The sequence below is a fragment of the Buteo buteo genome, chromosome 12 (assembly GCF_964188355.1).
Source record: "Buteo buteo chromosome 12, bButBut1.hap1.1, whole genome shotgun sequence".
Taxonomy (NCBI): Eukaryota; Metazoa; Chordata; class Aves; order Accipitriformes; family Accipitridae; genus Buteo; species Buteo buteo.
Window position 1 is genome coordinate 26,954,148 of NC_134182.1, and position 23,493 is coordinate 26,977,640.

The 23,493-nt window shown below is 46.7% G+C and overlaps 1 pseudogene; it reads right to left on the reverse strand.

Moving 5' to 3' along the window:
• Window positions 1-17,339: 17,339 nt before the first annotated feature.
• The window catches only part of LOC142038099 (TOG array regulator of axonemal microtubules protein 2-like), a 44,776-nt pseudogene continuing 38,622 nt past the window's right edge, over window positions 17,340-23,493 (reverse strand).

The following is a 23,493-nucleotide window of genomic DNA, read 5'->3' on the forward strand; positions in this document are numbered from 1 at the left end:
GGCAGGGGAGGCAAGGGGCTCTTTGCAGATGAGAGTCTACTCGATGTGCCGCTGGTCGCTGGGCCTGATACAACTGCTGGTGGGTTTCCCAGCAGCATCAGGAGCCTATATGGAAAAATAACACTGCTAGTGCAAGTGACAGCCACCGATCCCTGGCATTGCCCCGCATACAGGGGTTCCTGCATATGAAACTGCTCAAGTCAGGTGGTGTTAAAACAGCATAGAAATATATTCAAGCTATGCATTTTCCAAATTCTGTCAAAATCATGGCCACAAACTCCAAATGCTGGAGGAAGACTGCTGTCGGCATAACGGGGGAGACATAACTCCGCCCCAGCAGCTGTTCTCCCCATGGCTGTATGAGCATGGCAGCCGAGGCAAGGCTCTCACCGCACCCACTGCTGCTGGCCCCAGTGCAGCATGCTGGAGTTGTTCCCACTGAACTCGGCACTGCCGCTGCAGCAGGAGCATCATTTCACACATTTGATAACAAAGAGTTTGAAGGCCACATTGGACTTGCCCCAAGAGCAACCAAAAAAATGGGGGTTAGAATCATTTGCTCCTTTTTAATACAAATGTACCTGGATTTAAGGGGGGGGGGGGGGGGGGGCGGCACTGGGCTAACAATACTGGAGACTGGTGTGTAACCCCTATTCTCTAGCACTTTCCACCCATCTGCAAGATTTTTTCCATAGAAAGGGATAGGTAAGATTTTATCACACATCCATGGGTAATTCTGAGCCACAATTTAAAACACAAGCCAAATACTGCCAGATCTGCCACCAAGTGGGAAAGGAAGGAGAAAAGCGGTTGAAACAACTGCCCTTGTAGCTAAATTGCCTGCATTTATAGTGTTGCCGAGTTACCTATAGCACTTGCAGCACCTCAGAAAGCCTGAGGCTATGGCATAACGCATATTTAGGGATGCCAGCTATCCAGAAACTATATGCCACGCTCACATCAACAAATGCACATCCCACAGGGCCAGTGGAGTTGTAGACGGTGTTACAGGGCACAGGTATATGAGAGTAAAGGAAGTTTAGGCTTAGCCCTTCAGGTTAGTGCTATAGCAAAACGTGACACTCATCAGCTTCAGTCCCTGCAGTCTGTTTCCTTACCAGTTTGATTTCTTTCACTTCAAAACTCTCTATAGAGATTTCTTTTCACCTTCCGACAGACTTTAGTCACTATACAGGACTTGGGCTTCCTTAAACATATCAGCCCATTTCTTATGGCCTAAGTGAGAGGTAAGAGGGGATTTTGCAGAGCGTGCCTTAGGATCAGAGGTCAGAATGGTAAGCCAGCAGTAAAATTCCTATAAACGTCAGTAAGTACAGAAGGATGCCAGTGTGAACCGCTTTTGAAAATCCACTCATGGGTGCCTCCAAAGCTCTGCAAACAGAGCGACTATCACATGGTAGCTCAGTGCAGCCAGAAGGATCAATCACAGACACAGTTCAGTTAAAGTATTACAGAAGGAAAAATGCCTCTGTACTCGGTGGAAGCAAAGGCAGGTCCCTATTCATTTGTTCTGTAAGCTTAAAACAAATAACAAGGAATGCTGTACAAGGACTTGAGGTACCCTACCATCAATCAAACTTACAATCAGATAAAATGGCATCCTCAAGCAAATTTTAGTAGAAATTGTTCGTATTGCAGCAAGGCCCTGTGCTGCTCCACCCCCTGCCCAAAAGATTTAACTCTGCTCAAAAGCTATCAAAGCATTCATCTGGAGTAAAACAAGTGATTTCAGAAAGGCTGGAGTTAGCGGAGACAGTTAACCCACTTCTGGCTTTCACTCTTTTTGTTAGTCTAGATAAATTCACAGAGACAGCTTAAGGTCAATGAATGAAGGTGCTTGGAGAGCTTTTAGAGCCTAATTCCCATTACTTTCAACAAAAGGCAGGCACTAAACACCCTTAAAAATACAAATATAGGTCTATTTGGACTGTACTTTAAAACAAGGCATAGAGGTATCATTGCAAGTGGGACTAGGACATAAAGCAGGGATTAAGGTATATTTTCTTTGGTCTCATTGCATAGGATGAATATCTAAGAAATATGCCAGCAGCAATTTTGCCTGGTTAAGATCACCTCCTAAATGAAGCTGAGCATGTCCCATTGCTTAAGGTATTAAAAATGCCCAAAAGAAAGCAGTAAGTACCAGAAATTAATCTATCCTGTAGCTAAAACAGAGGCTGCCTCTACCACTGACTTAACCCTGTTGCACAAAGTCAGGCTCTCCATGCCTCAGTTTTGTTCCTCTGCCAGTCTGTCCTACCTAAATGCTAGCATGCTATAAAGCATAATTAGGAAGGGCATTACTTATGGCACCTCCATGGCCCCCAAAGACTTGATTGCCTAAATTCAGGGCATAGTACCTAATTCAGGCCAGCTACATGATATGGAAAGCCCCAAATGTACAGCTATATAGGGCCACCCCTTTCTCCCTTGCACTGAAACCACTGTAACCCAAATGATAATAGCAGAGCAGTTTGCCTGCAGCCTGGGGGAAGCACTGGGTGTGCAGGATTCATCTTTTGCCACTGTTGACAGGAGCATGGAAAACAAGCTGGTGCCATTCTCTGTACAGAGGAGAACAGTAGCAGTGGTTCACTGCTGAGTGAAAAAAAGCGTTAGAAAATGGCTTTCTGAAGAAGAAAAAATGGAACACAGCTGCATGTGAACAGCTCCAGGCCCTGGTGATGTTTCAATAGACAGTAACTGTACTCCTTGTCATCCTTCTGCTGGGTTAATCAAAAGGAAACGCATCCTTTGGGATTTTCAGCTTCTTTGGATCATTAGCACCCAGTAAATGAAAACAGAGATTATTTAATGCTATCATTACTTTCTTTCCCAATTAACAAGCTATTTCTCTGGTGGCTTCCCAGCACAGCAAACATACAGTATTGTTATGTGAAACATGCTGATTCCAACAACCCTACAGAGCCCGTCAGGACTGGAGCCACTGTGGAGGTTGAACCCAGTATCTCACCAGCCAGAGGCTAGTTGTGAGGATAAAATGGAATTGGAGTGATGACAGTTGTTTGGGGTTTTTTTTGGCCAGAGGATTTCAGCTTGCAGGGCCATAACGCGTCTGTAGGATGAAGTTTTTATGTAGAGTAAAAAGCCATCGCCCAGTGGACCTGGGCAGTTTCCCCAGGCCTGCAGGAGAATCACAAGGCAGGTCCCTGTGCTACTAATTGCATCTCTCCCCACTTTTCTAAGTTCTTGGTGTCAAAGCCACTTAGGTTAGACACACAGGTCACAAGAAGTGCTCCTGTATCTTTCTGCACAATGATCCAAGCAAGATAACACAGCCAAAATCTGTTTTCTCTTACCATTTTGAGGAATTTCTGAACCAGCAAACTTGCTTCCTCATATATTTACTGTGCATGGCAAGAAGCACAGACAAAAGATGTAACGTGAAAAGCATCGCCCACGTGATGCTCTTTTTACAAGTTGTGCCCTCAGCATTCATTTGGAAGATCTTAAAAGTTCAATGTCCCTATCGAAAGCTCCTACAATGGCTGCTTCTCAGCAGAGCAGGGCTGCTCAACCATGAAACTGACGTGCGGAAAACAGACTCCACAATCGGTGAGATTGTAAAGTAGGTATGTTTATTCAGCGCTGGGCAGCACGGGGTGGGGGGGGGTCGTCCCACCAAAGTCGTGCGCGCCGTCGGGCCTAATTGTGCAGGTTAAGTACATGTTCTACATACACATTCATTAGATTTCCGAGAAATGTTATACATATTCCTTAGTTTTCCAGGAAACTATTAGCATATGCAAATGTCTTTTACGCAGGCGCATTGAAGGTCTCTGGTGGTCTTCGGAAGTCCTCTGGTGGTCTTCCATAGTCTTCCTCACTTGTCCGCTATTTGACCCTCCTCAGATGATTCTGCTTTCGGTCACGAAGGCCCATCTTGCTTGGCTTTTTGTGCCTGTTTCATCAAACTTTGTAGAAACAGTTAGCCTTCGCTGCGTCCGTGAGGCCTGCTGCTTGTGGGTGCCTCTGGCTCAGATTGAACAGCCCCATTGTGTCTCTCGTTCGCTATGTATCTATTCTTTTAATCATCCCACACTGCGCAGTATGGTCTTTTACATATTTTGATACATCAGTGCTCGTTAGTGCTTTTATTATCTAAGTTCTCAGTGGTGTAAAATCATATGGTTAGTTTAAGTTAAATTATCTACAAGGATGAGAACAAAAGCAGGAGTTCTTGTCTTTTCTGGCCCTATCTATTCAAGCAAGGTCTCTACTTGTGCCTTCTTAACAAGATCGTAAATACATCAAACATTTAATTAAGTTTTGTGATTGTTCATGGTTCCTTCTTGCTCATCACTCCCAAGTACCAGTCTCTGACAGGCTTAATCCTTGAGGAACACCAGTCTTTGGTATGTAAAGTTACAGAGAGAAACAATCATTAAGCAATTAGCAGTTTGCTCTCTATATCAAAACAAGAGTTACCACAAGCAGCAGCTTACGCAGGGCAGCAAATGAAGAGTTGAGAATAAGCTGATCTGAATGCCAAACCTCATTAGCTCCTTCAAAAAGCACTTGAACAAGCCCTCATTCCAGCTCTAATGAGGTGTTGTGCTGGACACCACGGTTATTTGAGTACTGTACACAAGTTTGCTCCCACTGAGCACTGCGACGGTCTCTGTTAGAGCTGTGGCCCAGAGCGGTTGTTCCCCAAAGGTGGGTGATTGATTGCTCTCTGGGCTCCTGTGACTGCCAGACACAATGAGATGAGGAGAAGCCAAGTACACTGACACACCTTTGCCTTGAGCATAACCCAGCCTGGACCAAAAGCATTGAAAGATTTCCCCTCCTTATCGAGGCACTTTGAAGAAGACCCTGAAACTGCGAGATGCTGAGGCCATGCAGGGGTTTGCAGAGCACCTCATGCAGAGAGGTCCTCGCCCTGAGGGGCCTCCAGCTGCTAATGCCGTATGAACATAAATTAGCTGACAGCAGTAAAGCTGCGGGGCCTAGCGCTAGAAAAAGCAGGCACCGATCAGCTGCTGCCATCTCTTCTGAGAGCAGGTCTTCACAGCACGTGGGATTTCTGCCATGAAGGACTCTTGGAAAGGCTCTAAATGCCCAACACTCAAGGCTTGGCTACAGAAGCAGTCACAATCAGCACCTTGAACTAATATATCCTCAAATTAAGTCCAACCAGTGGCCCATGTCTTGAAATGCTAGGCCAGCTGTTTGTTGGTTCACACTGGTTTCTTGTAAAAGCATTTTCCTTAGAAATACCAGGCTTGTCTGCCTCAGTGCCTTCCTCTCAGCTGCCTCAGGGAGAGCGGTCTCCCACCCCATACTCCTGTGTGAAGCCATCCCAGAGGGCTACTAAAATATGTTCCCTGGCCAGTAGTTTTCTCCTGATAGGGCCCTGCATACTGTTCCACACATCTTTCGTAAAGGCACAAACCAACTCCAAGCAGTCTGACTAGAGCAGGTTTCCACAAACAGCTGCATAAATCCAAGATAACTCCAAGTGAGCATCCTAAGGGCTCTGTCCTGTTCCTGTGTAATCACCAGGCAGGGAAATTCTCAATGATATGAAGCAATTTCATTCAGTTGCAACCTGGGATCCGAGTTCTGTATTGAAATTTTTCATTATGAGTAACAAGCATTGGGAGCATGAGGTGCAGGGCTGACATGCAAAAACAGGAGCATATCCTTTAACGAGACCAGCTTAATTGTCCATTTTACTACTCTTATGTCTATTCCACTAAAGTCCCAGTACTGTTGTTAGTGCTGTATGAACCTTGAAATACAACAGTTCCCACCGCTTAGAATTTATTCCCTGGTCTTTACAGTATCTAAGCACCTCTGTTTTGTTCAGGGCCTAAGTCTGCTCTTCAAGCATCACTGAAATATTTAAAGCCTCCTGTGCTGGTTTTGGCTGGGATAGAGTCAATTTTCTTCACAGTAGCTAGTATGGGGCTATGTTTTGGATTTGTGCTGAAAACGGTGTTGATAACACAGGGATGTTTTCATTATCACTGAGCAGTGCTTACCCAGAGCCAAGGCCTTTTCTGCTTCTCAGCCCACCCCACCAGCGAGGAGCTGGGGGGGCACAAGGAGTTGGGAGAGGACACAGCCGGGACAGCTGACCCCAGCTGACCCAAGGGATATCCCAGACCATATGACGTCGTGCTCACCCTATAAAGCTGGGGGATAAAGAAGGAAGGGGGGGGGGGGTGTTTGGAGTACTGGCATTTGTCTTCTCAAGTAACCGTTACACGTGATGGAGCCCTGCTTTCCTAGAGATGGCTGAATACCTGCCTGCTGATGGGAAGTGTTGTATGGATTCCTTGTTTTGCTTTGCTTGTGTGCATAGCTTTTGCTTTACCTATTAAAATGTCTTTATCTCAGCTCACAAGTTTTTCTCACTTTAACCCTTCTGATTCTCTCCCCCATCCCACTGTGAGGGAGGTGAGTGAGCGGCTGTGTGGTGCTTAGTTGCCAGCTGGGGTTAAAGCACACCACCTCCATTCACCTAACCTACAAGGTATCACCTAACTCCAAGGGATTTAAATCCCTAGAGCGCCCAAGTGTCCATGGGCTCACGCCTGCTAAACACAGGAGGTGTCTTGCATCTGACCTGCTGCTTAGAGCCCCACACCATGGTGCCCAGAGGCCCCAATGCAGGATCTTCAGTCAAGGTGGACAAATTACTATTTTTCAACATCTACCAGCTGGCAGCATTGGGTGAGCTGGAGAGGTAAAGGAGTAATAGGCTGTCTCTGCAGCAAACAGCAATGCTTTACAGGCAAGGGGACAAACAAGAGCTGCCAGATATGAACACGCAACACAGTACTGCTGTCTGATGAAACCTTGCAATGGTTTGGCTCACTGACCTGACAGAAAATACCACGTTTCCAAACTGCCATCACTTCCAACATCCAAAAGTGAACACAGCCGAAGAAGAGCATGGAAAGTGGAAGACTGCAGAAGCAGGCTAGCTCTACTGCTGATTCATTGCCTGGCCTGCAAAGAAATAGAAATATAAATCTCAAGGCCAGAAATACAAATCTTAAGGCCAGAAAAAAGTTAGGAGCGTATAAGCGTGACCTCTGCAGGCCGCAGATTTTTTAACAAGTCAACTTTTGCTTCTTACAGGTCAGTATCTCCAACGGAAAAATGCAAATGATGCTTGGAAGCTTTGCAAAGCTCTCAAATGCCCTGGGGTGATGGATATTATGCAAATAGGAGCAGTTACCACTGTCATTACAGCAGCAGTCTCTGCAGCAAAGCCCCAGCTTGCTAAATTGTTAGGGGTGAGGGAGCACAGATATTACCAGGAAGAAAGGGAATGAAAAAACAAGTGAAGCAAAGGCATTATCTCCGGAGAGAGAAAGAGAGAAACGGAGGGAGAAAGTAACCAGCAAACACCTCTGATAATGTGCAGAGTCCCTGTATCTCAAACCTTCAGAGAGTTTGGTTTGTCCTCCCCCTACTGCTGTGGCAGGCCAGCATCTCTGCACCCTAAAAGAAATTCAAGATGTGTTAGACCATGGCTCTTTCCTCCTCTTCCTCCTACGCCTTTCCCAGATTCAATTTTCAGAGCTCCATGCTTTTAGTAAAAAACACCTTTGAAAACAGAGGCTAACCTGGAGGCAAGTTTGTTCGTCAGCGTGATATCGCTTTGGGACTGGGCATTTACGTATCAGAGAGACTGTGAGCTCACTAAAGTTTGCTTCTACTCTCTTTGCTTGCAGGAAAATGCACTTTTCCCCCACATCCTTTGGAGTGAGGTGCCATGCTTAAACTCAGTGAAACGCAGCAATTTAAACCATTGGCAAGAGCAGACTTGATTACCATCCTGCAGGGGTGAACCCTCACCCCCGGGAGCCATATAACACTGACCTAAACCTCAGCAGGGCCCGCTTCAGAAAGTTGATTTGAGTTCGACCTTCCTTGATTCTACCTGGAAAATAACAGTGTGAGCCCAGGAAGGACCAAAGGTGCAGTGTTTGCTTTTTGGCCTCAGTCAGAGCAAGGGGAGTTTGAGCAGGAGCTGAGTGGGGCACTTGCCCATTTGCCCACACACAGCAGCAAAACAAGCCCTGGGAGCCTGAGGGCAGCACCTGAGCCAAGGTGGGAGCTCTCACTCTGCCTCCTGTGGTGAGGCAGAGACCAGGCTGTTGCTCTTCTTATGAAGAGGAGCTTCCCATTTCCCTGTCAACAAACCACTCCATCTGCTCTGCAGCTCCCACCTGTCCTCCTCTCCCCTCCTTCCATCCGCCACCGAAGCGCTGCTGCTCTTCCACACGTCCCAGGACTGTGTCTTTTTTAAATGACACCCAAACTCTCCAGCACACGGCTGGAGTCACCCAGCAGAAGCTTCCCTCATGTGGCTTTAAGACTTCAAAACAACTTTTGAAAAGAGAAAAAGAAAAGGAAAAATCATCAAATCTTTCTCCCAGATTTTATTGCCTTCTGGGAGAGACGCTTGCACCCAGCAACCTCCACCAGAGCATAGTAAAAGCAACCCCTCTGCCTGGCTCCTGCCAGCCCCCGCCGGAGCACCACCTTGCTGAGAAAGCAACAGCGCATGAGACAGGGCTGTCCACCAACCTCCTTCACAAACATGCGTGTCCTTCACTGCGGAAATCTAGCTCCACGTTGTTAAGCTTGTATTCCCCCCGGGAGCTGTAAAACCCTGCTGTGGGTTGCCTCCCACAAGGAAACAAGGATTTCTTCTGTTCCAGACCCTGTGTTTCCACGACTGGAAGCAGGGACAGCCATTTGTGAAGCTGGACCCCTTCTCCAGGAGTACAGCAGGCTCCCCTTTCCAGGTGCACGAGCTCAGCAGGCAAACAGTGCCAGACACGAGGAAAAAACAAGGCTGCATAGCAACCACTTCTCTGAAGAAATCTTGAGGCGTGAGATGCAAGGAATATCTTTTGCCTGCAGGCCTGGCAGGCAGATCCCTGGGTGCCGCAGCTGCAAACACCTGAGGGACCTCCGCAGCACCCAGACCTTCAGGCAGGGACACACTCTGACCTGCAACATGTTCCCGGTCCCTCCCTGCCTGCTTGCCACCACTGCGTGAGAATCATGCCTAAAGCTGTGCGCAACGCCCAAGCAAACAGCAAAGTATGCATCTGCTGGAAACTGGTAAAAGGGAGGGGAAAGTTTCCACCCCCTTCACTGCAGGATTTGATGACATCTCTGCATGGTAAATTGCTTAGCTAGGCAGCGTGAGCCTGGAGCCCCTCTCAGTTAGATTGCTGTAAATCCATATCAGCCCTACAGAAAGCACCACATTCAGGCAAGGTTAGGAAAAGAGAAGAGCTAATTGCTTCAGCCTGGCCCTCTCCAATGTGGCATGTCCACAGTCGCTGCACTCTCCACTAAATGCTGCCAAACTGGAATTCTCCACCAGCCCCATTACAAATTTTTTATACCGCTCCCCTGTGCTGCTGCTAATTATGCAATACGCAACACAGAGCAGAAATTTAGTTTTGCTACTGTGTGTGTTTTGTTGTTGTTATGCTCACTCAAAAGCTACTTCCAAATGTGAAAATAATATTTTGTTTGGAAATTTTCCATAACAAGGTCACTGCTGGCTGGTTTTATAAACACCCAGCACACAAAAAGAGAGAGAAATTTTGTGCAGAGGTGCAAGGGTTCGCATGAGGTTCTCTGTTAACCATGGGGAATGGCAGCTCAACCTGTCTTTACAATTATTTGGATGGAGAGTGTCCACACAAGTATTATGAGAAAAGGAATTCAGACACCAAGCAGCAAGTCCCGAGCCACTGTATCCAACCTGCAAGCCAACAGATAAGTGGGAAGGGGGTTTTAGCTGTAAAAATGTACAATAATTCAGCTCCTACAGGGGAAAAAAAAAAAAAACCACAGAAAACCATCTGCAGGAGTTAGCAATCCTTCTCCAACAAGCAAAGGCAGCACACACACCCTGTTGCGATTTGGGGAGATGACTGTCACCTCACTTGGTAAAAGCAGCAGCAAAGCCAAAGGGAAGCATCTTCCTGTTACTGCTGAGCCACCCCGTTGGTACTGGTGCTGTAGGAGTAAAGGATTCAGCCTTACAATGAGTCATCTTAAACCACACAACTCTCTCAGCTTCTTCAAGGCTGAGTAATCAGACATGTGAGAAAATGACAACTCTATATATCACAGAACGGCAGAAAACGAGCTGACTGCAGCAAATGGGTCCCCAAATGTGACATCTCCTGCATGAAACAGGAGTATTCTCCCAAAAGGCTTCTCCCTTTTGCTACAAACAAGAGGCAGAGGACTACCCTCAGACTCCAGCGCTGCTTTAGACCTTAAGAGACACAAGGAAAATTCTGTCTCAGCTGTGTTGGAGGCTTCAGGCAAGACTTAATCTACTCCAGCTCCTGCCTGCAAAGCAAGCATAGCAGAAATGCTGCTTGCTCACCTTTCCCCGTATTTTCTTTTAAGGCAAACCCTTTAAGGTAGGGAATTGTCTCTTCCTACATGTGTGTGCATCATCTAACAGAACTGGCACAGCCATCAGCTAGGGATGTTACCATAAAATATTGGTGGCAGTAGCTCTTCAAAGGACTTTCCCCAAAACAGTGTTTGGTTGTTCCCTTTAATTGAAGGGGCCAGCAATGAGCTACAAGCTCAGCTCTAGTGAAAAAGTTAAGCTCCTGGGTGTCTCAAAATGAGCACTTCTACAGGGAAACAGCATTAGCAGCACTGAAAAGCGTGACCACTGTTAAATCACGCAAAAGTGACAAAAGTAGAGCAAAGGTAGTCAGCTGGTCAGACTAAGGACCACCCAGGAGCATCTAATGTCCAGTCTCTCTCCCCAAACACCTGCTTACACTCTCTTTTCTTTTGGCTCAGTAATACTGAAGCTGATGGGACAGATGCAACCAAAGAGAAACTTGAAAGCCTACATGCTTAGCCTTAAAAACAGCAAGCCAAAGTTTTATTTCATCCTTTCTAAAAGGAAGAAAAAAATTGCAGCCATAATCAGGGAACAGAGTACCTTCCCTCCTGAACCTAACTTGTGTCAGACCCACTTCACCTCCAGCAGCATCATCCACGTGGCCATGCTCTTATGTCACCTGCACACCCTGTAATGATGCATTACGTTACACAAGGAAGGGGCAGTGTCCGTGTGTTCACGTGCATCCTGGAAACGAACCTGGTGATGGCTATCACATCATTCCTTGAGACAGCCATGGGATAAACCTTGCTACGAGATCAAACCCTCTCTCGCATCCATCCATAGCACCCCAAGCACCTCCGCCAGTCCTCCCTGACAGAGCAGTCCAATCATTCCTCACAAGTTAACAAAAATTCCCTTGAAATCCCCTTTCTCTAGACATGAAGCATGGCCTCTCTATTTCAATAAACACATCTTGGACTTATTTGGCTAAACCTCCACACTCTGCTTTGAAGCCTTGGGGCACCGTAGGCAGGAGCACAGGGCTGAGCAGGGCTTCCCCCCGCCATCTGCAGCAGGGACGGAAATCATGCCACCTTACGTGCCTGTACCCAGAAACCTGCTCAGCTATTCCTCTCAGCACATTTTCTTTCACATAGTACACTTGCTGAGCAGCACAGCCCTTCGCAGCAGCCTCCTGGCACGCAGGCAGTTTCTTTTTTGTTCGCAGCATTGGGAGCCCTTGGGCTTTCCCCATGGCAACCTCATTTGTGCATTGGGCAAGGGCGATCAATATTGCGTGGCATTCGAGCCTGTGAGGGAAACGGCCCAAGTGCACAAAGCAAATGTTAATTAGAGCCCAGCAGACAGGTCTGGAGCTGGTGAGCTTATACAGACCTTTTTAAAATGTTCATTTTTATCAATCCTGAATTCACAGTGATAGGAAAAGAGAGAAGAAAGATGGACAGACAACAGGAAAAACACAGATACTGCTGTATCTGCCGCTCTCCATCTGCCTCTGTTTTGCCCAGCCCTGGGGAGCATCAAGACCTCTCTGCCTGTTCCTTATTCATTAGACACTGTCCCCTAATCAGCCTCTGGGCTGAATGGCACGCCGGCTGGAGTAGAAATAGTTTTGAGAAACCCTTCTCGCCTGTTATTGGCTTCACGGTCAACTCGTCCTTCTGCAAACAAGTTACAAACAACACCACTTATGTGCTGTCCTGGGTAAATACACATATATATGCTTTTTCAAAAGCAGTGCATGTTTTCCCAATGAAATATGGTTCCTCCTCGTACACAGACAATTGTGATTGAAGATAGCTACGAGCCAGAAATGACTCAGATTGCAAATGTGCAAAGCTTCGGGATTTGGACCAAGTTTTCTTTGTTCAGGTCTATTGTGAGCACAGAATACATTTAGTTAGAAAACTTCATTCTATACAGGACCTTTTGGGTATGTTGTCCCCCAAACATGTAAATAAATGGCACCATTGTAATGCCAAATGATCAACAGCAGCTGGAGATGACACAAAGAAGCCATGGCAAAAGAGGAAGAGGAGAGGCCCAGTGAGGAAAGGATATGGTGAGACAGATTTATTCCTTATTGCAATTGCACAGAGGAAGATTTTAGGCCATCACTTACTGGGACAAGAGCAGTCTGTAAGTTTGAAAAAAAAAAAAAAATAATAGCTTTCTACAGGTGTGAAATGTGAACTACTATCAGCCCTGGGCAGGCCCAGAAGAGAGGTATGGTGTTACCATTACCTTCAAATGGAGTATTAATTGCAGAATCCCTGGGGAATGAATGAGCAGTACCTGCCAGCAGCTGCCAGACGGCGCAGTGACGTCCCACAGCTGCAGAGGTCCAGCCTGCAAGGGCACCTCCCAGAGCCAGCGGGCTGATTTAGCTGGAGGGCAGCTGTTCCTTGGGGAAACAGGAGCATGTTTTGTTCGCACTGGGTGATACTGAAAATAAAAACCTGCCAGAATAATACAGCAGTCAAAGCAATAGGGATCCTAGTACTGGCACAATTATATCCATATGAAAGTCGTTTTATTAGTATAGCCAATTTCCCTTCTTGAAATAACACGTACTACTATTCGAATATTTGCAGTGACAGAAATGTGTCAACGCTGAGGAGTTTTACAGCCTAATACATTACATACACTGGCAGTATACACAGAGGAGGACTATTGTGCAGAGGAAGTGTCTCCATGCATAGACGAGTGCGTATAGATGTGCATGTGTCCGTAGAGAAAGCTGGAGCAGCAGCAGTCGAATCACAAGGGACATGAAATTTCAGGCTCTGCCTGAGAGCCTGGGCTTAACTGCAGTGCTGGCCGCTGGGCACGTACGTCCTTTGCAGGACCCAGCAGCGGGTAGTGACAGACCTGCGCATCCTGCAGCCTTCACTGCGGTCTCCAAAGGGGACAGTTTTTCCTTTCCGCTCTCAAATGCGGCAGAACATGCTAAACGGCTGTGAAAGTAGCACAGCCTTCATTTATTTGGGGCACAGCTTTTAACATAGAGAGAGGCTTTACAAGCTCCTTTACCATTGCCAGCTGCATTAAGAAAGTACTGGGGGGCTTTTAAGGATACACAGGGCAGTTTGTTGGCCAAACAAAGTTACTGGTTTTTTCAGCTCAAGATACCAAGGCACAGTAGAGGCTTAAAGGTTCAGGTCAACTCTAATTTTAACTAGAGTGGTTTTCTCACCTCTGCCTGTATCAAAGGCAGTATCACAGCATCAGGATTCAGTGTCAGCTGTCAGAGATTCGGTAGCAATGCAACCACTTTTATTCCCATTGTCACTATTTAATAAGGATGAAAATAGCCACCTCAGTGCAGCCCCCCTCCCTCTGCTTGAGAGAGAGACTTCAGCAGCTGGTTCCCAATCCCACCTTTAACCTTGGCAAAAGCAAATTCTACCAGAATCACCTTATTACACTCCATGACCCAGCTGCACCTCTGCAAAAGCAAATTCTACCAGAATCACCTTATTACACTCCATGACCCAGCTGCACCTCTGCAAAAGCAGCTCCCTTCAGGTGCATTCTTCAATTCTCTCCTCCACCTCTCACAGCAGCACCATGAGACAGCACCAACATTACTTACAACAGCAGCCTTCAGCCTCCACGCCACACTTTGGGGCCATCCTTCCTTCCTTCCTTGTTCTCCCTCCCCGGCCACCCTCCCTATTTGCCATTCCTTTTTCCATACCATCCCCAAAGTCTTCTTGGCACTGCCAAGTTCATACGTTCACATTGCTGCAGGGCTTTGTGGTTGCATTTCCACAGGGAGATTAGGGTCCAGCTAACACATTTGCATGGCACAAGCACTCAGAAGAGCAGGCGAGCCATGCCACCAGGTACTTGCTTTGACTCTTGCTGAGAAGAAAGTGCCCATTTGAGGAAATGATGAATTTTGCAGACTGCATTCAGAGTGCGTAGCACCAGTCTCTCTATTCACACAACTTCAGAGGTCTAATGCCCCCTTGCACAGGGAGACGGCACAAACTCGCTACCTTCCTACTCTGTAGGGGAAGGTAAGCTTTATTCGCTCCTTTATGGTAGAAGCCATCTCACCTTTTACCCTCCACCTTTGCTTGATGACAACAACTCTTACCTTCAGCAAGCAGGAGGAACCATCTGTGACAGCCAGGGTCTGTCTTGGGGCTCTGGCAGGATGTAGGGTAAGAGTAAGCCAACGTTCAAGATTGCCATAAATTTCTTTTGCTATACTAACTTCTGCGGGTTAGCAGCTGCACTCCACATTAAATGCAATAATTAAATTAATTAAGCTGGCCCTGCAAGTGCAGTTTGCAGTCCCCTCTCTGGTGAGACTTCTGTAATCAAGTTATAATAAAAATAAGTTAGAAAAATTAAGTATTTAAATTCTTACCAGTGCCAGAAGAAGATCCAACACTGCTCTGCCTTCTGTTTGTATCATCCACAAACCTTAGTAGCTCCTTAATAACTTCTGAGATGTGCACCTGTGCAAACATGTGGCAGGAGAGCTCACCTGAGCTGAATCAACCCCTGCCCATTAACCCCTCTGCTTGTCACTGCAGAGAGTCACACTCGCAGCTAAATTTGATCTCGCTGTGGTAGGAGTGCCCCTCTCATGGGGAAACTGTCTCCGCTGGAGAGTTAGAAAAATAAAACACCTAGACAGAAAATAGGTACTGGCAGGCAATGCTTTATTCTCATTGACTGTGGGGAACAGTATGCGTGAAAGCACCACTTGAGGCCAACAGAGTTAAGAAACCAGTTACATGGGTAACTTTTCAAACCTACTTTTTCAAGTGCTATAACTAAATGCATAAAAAACAGGCTCTGGGAGGCATCATGTGACATGCACAAAAGCTTTTTTTCTCCCAAGTGCAGAAACTTCCCCCCACATTCTCAAGAGCCCAAGCACAGCCGAAAAGCAAGTAAAACCAAAGAGCTTTTACTCAGCCCAGCAAAAGCAGCCTGGGCAGAGCAGCATTTACGGAGCTCCTGAGTGAGAGATCTGGAGAGGAAGGAAACAGCAAGAACAACTATTGAGGTAGAGGAAGCAAAACCAGGAGGCCCTCTAGAGATGCCAACCGCTTAAAAAAAAAATAAAAATTGCCTGTTAAAATAGATCTCGGGAGGTAGCAAACTGCAGGTGCTTAATTACATGACATAGTTCGAGGTCTGCTATTTAAACTCATCCATCCTTTAACACTCTCCAGTGTTTCACCCTTAGCATTGGGTGCACACATATAATCTGCGGAGCCCTGTCACGCCTGCAAAACAAGTGCATGCTACCAGGCTGTTCCTGTTTCTGGTAAGCTATTAGAAAAATTTCTTGAGATGCTAAACTCCAAAATGTTCTAGCGGATCTGCAAGGACTATGGCTTCCAGCAGGCTCTGCAGGATCCCCAGAGACACCAGTGTTTCAGAGCCAGGTCCCTGGGCTAGCTCACATGCCAAGACTTCAGAGATGAGTTCCTGAGTGCTCCCTGCTACTAAAAGTTGGGAGTTAAAAACAAAAAGCAGTAGCAAAAAAAACCCCCAAACATTTTAGAAGAGTCTACTAAATAACTTTGCCGCTTTAGTACTGTACTAAGAAGAAAAAGAGATTCCTTAAGAGGTGACCCAAGGCAACAATAGCATCTGGCAAGTTGGAATCCTGTACAGATATAGACATACCAAACAATGCAGCAAATAAATGCAAGACCCCAAGACCCCTGGGATGGGCAGATCTCCCTGGACTACTCTTTGGCCACCCCGCTTCGTACAAGGTCCTTGTACGTGTCAAGAACCTGTCAAGGCTCTTTTAACCTTCCATGGGCCCAGTGTGTTTCATGCCATTATTGTCCTATTTTTTTTCCTCCCCAAAACTTCCATTTTCCTTTCTTTCAGAACTCTGCCAGTATATTGCAGACTATATGAACATAGATCAGGCTGCTCTGTTTTCATATCTGACTATACAGATGCACCAACATCTGCTGCTTTCAGCCCTTCCTCTCTTCTCTCATCAGTTCTCCCCTTGTGCTTCCAAACCTTTCTATGGTGAAGGTCTGGCACATCCCTTCCTCACTCTGTTTCCTGAAGCTCAGGTTCAGAAGTGCTTTATTGCTCCACATATAAGGCAAACCCTTCACTTCTCAAAAGACAGAAAAAAAGACATTTAAAAAATGTATATCCTTTAAAAAACTATACCTTGTCCCACAGCTTAGGTCTCCCCAGCTTCTGTAGGACACCCTTAGCCCACTCACTGCCCAGCACTCCATGTTCCACCCAGCACCCCCTGCAAGGTGGCACAGCCCCCTGCCCCAAGCCCCTCTCCTGCACCTCCTCAGGTGTGCCCCAAGGTGCTGGGAGGCAGTCGGATGGCACCGGTCACCTCGCCACATCAGTCCGTTGCACGGGGGACTACAGACAAGATGCATCCCCTGAAATGGGAAGAAAATTTCAGTGCAGCTGGGGAGATTTCTGCTGTCATGGGACAGGGAGTCTGAGCTTGACCTGGACATCTCAGGTATCTGCCACTGCACCAGCAGCTACCAGAGACTTGTAAAGGGGCCACCCAGTAGCTTGGCACGTATGACATACACTGGCACATACAGTGAGATGCACATCCTCCGATAACCCCATGGCGTATCCTCTGGGCTAGCAGGTCCTGGTCTCTCATCGTCTGCTTCCCAAATCAAGCCATCTAATCCTGTAACCCCAATGCTTCCAAAGCCCATCTCTTACTTTGTAAGTAAATATATGTATATATACATGCACATCTCTTACTTTGTAAGTATGTATAGAAATATATTCTTTTCCTTTTTACAGTTACAAATTGCATTTACACACAGGTTGGTTTTTTTTTTGGTATCTGTGCAAGCATCTTAAGGAACATGAGCTCAAGATATAAAATTTTTGAGAATTCCTTTTATTTTTTATTAGTTTTTAAAACCCTACATCAAAATATATAATGTATGTCCGTAACAGGAAACTCTGTAGGGTAAATCCTTTTCTTCAAACACAAAGAATGAAACCAATGCCACCGCCACATCCACCTTTGCCTCCACCTTTCCCATCAGCTTCCTGGAGCACACCAAGCCTTCAATTAACATTCAGGTCCAAAATGTCGTAGAGGTTTTTCGCCACACACAGAGACTGCTTGGCGGCATGCTCCTTCAGCCTGGAGCCCATCACTTGGTAGAGGGTAGCTGCAAACTTGGTGACCACAGCCTTGACTTTGCTGCTTCGGGTAGGCAGGACCCTGTTTTCCAGGAAGGACCAGAGCGCGGGCAGGGCGTAGCGCTTGATGACTTGGGGTTTCCGAGGATAAACAGATTCCACAAGCACTGCCGGACAAGAGAGACAAGCTTCTTAAAAACGTTAGTGCAAACAAGTACCTACCTTTATTTTTGGTTCTTGGAAGCCTTTTCTGGCTAATATCAGCAAGCACAAATTGCCCGACGATCCAGAAACAGGCAACAGTCTCTGACCATCCACTGAACAGAACAATCAACCTCTGAGGACCTTAATTTCTCCAAATTAGAGGCTTTACATCTGTGATAGACTTAGCAAAGTGAATCATACACATTTTGCAAATCATTTCACTATCCGCTTCTGCATTACAAATGACAAAAATGTCAAATCACTGTTTATTTCCATTAAGAAGTTGTCTAAACCATCTGCTGAAGATTTTGAAATGCAGCTTAGAGAGGTAATTGAAAGATTTCTAATAAAAAGGATGATTACTTTTTTGTGACCTTTGATGAAAAATGCCGGAAGTCTAATTTGGCAGTTCCCTTTGCTCAGTGGCACACAGCGAACAGCAGTATTATACTACACTTCAAAATTCCAGCCCACAAAAGATGTGTGCTGCTTGACAGTTTTATTAGAAACATCAGTGACTAACTGATGTCTTTGGCAGAATGGTCTAGTTTGAGCTTTTTTCCCCTCATACTTGGTGGCTTCTAATGAACAGCTGTTTCAAACTTCAGGACGCCTTAGATAATTACCCAGACCCCATTGCCATGGCATTTGAGCATCTCATGATTTTAATGGGATTTACCCTCATAATGTTTTCTGAAATAGGGGAATAGAGAGAGAAAAATCTTACGCAGGGGGCTGACATTTAACCAAAAAACAAGCATTCCCTCTCATTCTCTCTGAAGTCTGCTCTCAGCTCATTTTCTGAACTATATTAAATACAAACAAAAATTTACTCCCAATAGGCTCCTCGCATGGCAGATTTTGCTGAGAGATCAAAATCTGAAATGGTCTGGAGACAGAGTTCTTATTTTCTGTTCAGTGGAAAAGTTATGCAGTAACCATTTATTATTCTGTAGTGGAAGGACCTTCATTTTCTCTACACCGTTAATCTAGCATCAGTCATCAACATTTAAACAGCTCCTGAAAGCACCTAAAACCAATTCTGGTAAGCAAGAATGTAGGTAATTAGGGCCTGGCGGTCGGAAGATCTCGCGTTGTACGGAAAGTTAGAGCCCCTCTCCTAATGACCAATAGTGTTTAATTTACGATGTAAGCAGACGGAAGTGGCGTCGTAAACCAAAGGTATATAACACCGTGTCGACCACTAATAAATGCCATTTGCTGTCCACCACATTGGTGTCCGCAAGCTGATGGACGGGGGTCGCCGTTCCTGAACCAGGTCGCCACGCCTGCATGCCAGGCGACAAGTGGTGCCGAAACCCGGGAAGATCGCCTGGACGGGTGAACGGTCAGACGGGCTGCTGGACCAGCTCGACGGGAAGAGGTCGAGGGGGGACGCTCCCGGACCAGGACCAACAAGGAGGATGGAAGCCCTTGTGAAGGTCGTATCCCAATTGTGTAAACAGTGGGGGATTGAGTGTAGGCCCAAAGATTTTATCCTTGCGATTGCGAGGCTTTTGCAGTTTGGAGCCATTGATCAGCCGGTAGATATACTCCACCCTGAGGTGTGGGATAAGTGCACTAAAGCGTTAGCCGAGGAGACGAAGTCCTCGGGCAGCGGAAAAAACCTTAAAGCGTGGGGAAAAGTTGAACAGGCTTTACAAAAAGCCATACAAGAGCAGGAAACCTGGAGGGCTGCAAGAGACTGCCTGCTGGTCACCCCGAAATTGGGAGTCGGGGCAGCCACACAGACTCAGTGCCCCCCAGGCGACGGCAATTCTGCCGAGTTGGAACACCCGCGGGAGGGCGGCGCGTCCCAAAAATCCCCAAGCCCCGGTCCGCTCGCGGAGGCAAAAGATCAAGCGAAATCTTTCTGGGGAGGGTTAGCCGAGGAAGCTAGGACCGCCGCGGAGAGATCACAGTCAGAAAATATCCGGGCTAAACCACCGCCCTATGCGCCCCAAGATGGCGCGGAGCCCCTAGGGGAAAGGCGGGGCGAGAATGCCCCCGGCGAGAACAAAGACAAAGCGCTAGAACTAACAAGCGCACACAAAAGAGAAGGGGAGGGGAACGAGAAGGAGGCAGGCGATGGGAGTGACCGACACAGAGGGGGGAGTGCGGGTGAGGGGCGGAGAGCCAATCGTAGCGGCCATTTGAAAAAACGGCCGACCACCCCCCCGAACAGAAGGCGGGGCGAGCCTAGAGGGAGGGAACGGCCCACCCACAGGGGGCGGGGCCGGAGCCCAACAGAAAGGTACTGGAGCCCGGAAGTGACCAGTCAGTCGAGTTCCGACTCCGGTCGCTCGCAGCCGATCCAACTTCAGAGGATGAAACACCTCCCCGCTGGGGAAATCAGGTGCCCTTGCCGGGAGAGCGAACTGAGCCTCCTGAATCTTTGCCTGAGCCTATGCCTGCTGAGCCGTCACCCGCACCCCCTCCGGCGCTTCCTCCTCCCTTTCTTTTCCGCCCCCCCCCCCCCTCCGCCGCCTTGCAGCGGCCCGTGTCCGCCGGCCATGGAGCGGCCGCCGCCTGGCGCTGTCGCGGCTGGCCCCCGGGCAGAACCATCCGCGCCCGTTCATCCATCCCGCCTTGCCGAACCGGAGACGGTGAAACCAACTGCGCCCGCGATAGACGCGGAGTCGCTTGCAGTAGCCGCTGCGGACGAGAAACAGAGACATTGGAGAGGAGTAATAAAAGATGCCATTATAGAAGGGACTATGCTCCAAGCATTCCCAGTTATTGCATTAAATGGGCAGAAAAAAATGGGAAGCATTTGACTGGAATGTCATTGAGAAATTAAAGAATGTGGTAAGTCAGTACAGAATCAAATCTGCGTTAGCTCAACAAATACTGCAATTCACTTTTTCTGCTGATACCCTGATACCTCAAGATATTAAACAGATAGCACGGTTAGTTTTAGAGCCCTCCGAAGTTAGTGTTTTTCCGGCAGTGGGAGACGCTCTGTGATCTGGAACAAGCAATACCACAACAAACAGATCCCTTATGGAGAGTAACCACACAGATGCTGATGAGCACTAGACCCTTCACATCAGGGAACGCTCAGTTACAATGTATCACTAAGGTTCATCACCTATCACAGATCTTGGCATATTAAGCTTTTCTTTCCATACCAGACAATATGCAAAGCCATACTTTTACTCAGGTGAAACAGGAGCATAATGAACCTTTCGCACAGTTTCTTTATAGACTGCATAGGACAATCTACGACCACCATGACATGAACAGGGCATGAAAGAAAACATGCAGCTCCACAAGGAGCTACAAAGAAGCACAAGGCCAGTAAGACACCCTTGGTCAAGTGTTTTAACTGTGGCAAACGTGGACACATTAGGAGCAAATGCACAGCTTCTGCTGAGAAAGATGACAATACCACCAAGAATACAGGAAGAAGGGAAAACTTTACACCGAGCACGAAGACCCCTTGCGCGATAACACAAACACAAGGAGCTTGGGCTGCCAGCCCTCAGGCAGCCTCACAACCACCAGATCCGCCACTGCAGGGAGCTCAGGAGTGGACGTGGAAACCGCAGTACACATTCAACATAAAGGGACTATTGGGGTTTGGGCTTAGTGCATTTGTGATAGGGTGATCTTCAACAGCTCTAAAAGGAATTTTGGTAGTCCCAGAGTTTATTGATGCAGATTTTTGTGGGGCTGTGAAAATTATGATTCATGTTTTAATCCCTCCTGTTTCTGTTCTTAAAGGTACCAGAATAACACAATTAGTTCCATTCAGGTTGTGTGTTCCAAACCCGGGTGAAGTACAACATGGAGATGGTGGATTCGGCTCCACAGGGGAATCACAGGTATACCTTGCCATGGACATATCAAAAGGTAAACCAGAAAAGGTAATGCAATCGGAAGGGACTGACGGAGTTATTGTCAAGAAACTGACGACAATCGATACAGGAGCTGATGTTACAATTATTTCACAATATATATTTGGCCTCCATCATGGCCATTGGTCAATCCAAATTTTGGCATTGCAGGGATAGGGGGCACACAAGCCACCTTAGTAAATCAGCTACCGATTACATTTGTGTTCCCCTACGGTGACAACGTTACGACACGTCCATATGTCATGACTACCCCAACTGAATTGTTTAGCCTCATAAGCCGCGATGTATTGAGCCAAATGAAGGCAATGTTAGTGACCCATCCTTTTTAGAAGCAGTCACTGAGGGGCAGCCAATCCTGAAAATTAACTAAAAAACAGATGAGCCTGTTTGGATTGATCAATAGCCGCTAAATTTTGAAAAGCTGCTAAAAATACAAGAGTTAGTTAAGGACCAATTGAGAGTGGGACATGTTGTTCCTTCTACTAGTCCATGGAACATACCAATGTTTACCATTCCCAAGAAAACTAGGAAATGGAGACTGTTACATGATCTCAGAACTGTGAATGCAGTGATGCACAGTATGGGAGCCCTGCAGCCAGGTTTGCCATCTCCAGTTATGCTTCCAGAATAATGGGATTTGTTAATTATAGATCTAAAGGATTGTTTTTTCACCATTCCCTTGCACCCAGATGACATCGAATGGTTCGCCTTTTCGGTACCATTGATTGACAAGACAGAGCCCTATAAGAGATACCATTGGGTCGTGTTACCGCAAGGAATGTGCAATTCCCCCAACTATGTGTCAGGTATATGCAGCCTGGGCATTAGAGCCTGTAAGAAAGCAGTTTCCTTGGTTACATTTTGATAGCAGGAAAGAACTTGCCACAAGATGGAATTTTAACTCAATTGCAGGACATCTCAAGCCATTGTGGAGTAACAATTACTCCTGAAAAGGTACAAAAGGCAACACCTTGGAAGTATTTGGGGTGGCACATAGATGTTAGCAATGTTAGAAATTTCAATGGTACATGATGTCCAGAAGCTTGTGGGAGACATCCAGTGAGTACGAAATCTTTGCGGTATCACTAATAACAATAGGGCCCTTCTGGTAAAACTCTTGAGTTCGAGTCCACGTGTATATTGATACCTATCCTGCTGCCATGTGGACCACGGTACAAACTAGAGAATAGGCCTTACATATTGAATGACATCTTCACACTTCGTTTGCAGTACTGGGTGTGCCTAAAGAAATTAAGACAGACAACGGCCTGGTCTATGGTTCTACACAATTTGCTCAATTTTATAATTTGTGGAAAATTCACCATGGTACGGGTATTCCACATCTTCCCACAGGACAAGCTATTGTCAAACAGGCCAACCAAACCCTAAAGAGCATGCTGCAAAACAAAAAGAGGGGAACCCAGGGCTTACTCCCAGAGGAACGATTGGCCAAAGCCTTATTTGTGCTAAATTATCTTAGATTGACAAGTGATCACAAAGACCCACCAATGGTAGTGCATCATGCTCTTTTACAGGCGGAAAGGACGCGTCAAAGCACAGGAATCATGGTAATGTATAAGGACCCAGAGTCCGGGAAATGATGCGGACCAGCAGTAAGCATAATTTGGTTAAACATAGTGTGACTATGAGAAGACAGTGTGGGGTATACGTAAAAGTTAGTTAAAGCCAAAGTTAAAGGTAAAGTTTATTTCCATTAATAACCTGGGAACAAGGTTGATTGTGTTTCCACAGATACAGGCCCACGACGGACTCCTGTTGAATTTGTACGATCATCATCATCTGAAGCATCATAGATGATGTGGCAATATGAATACCACCTCAATCAAAAACTAA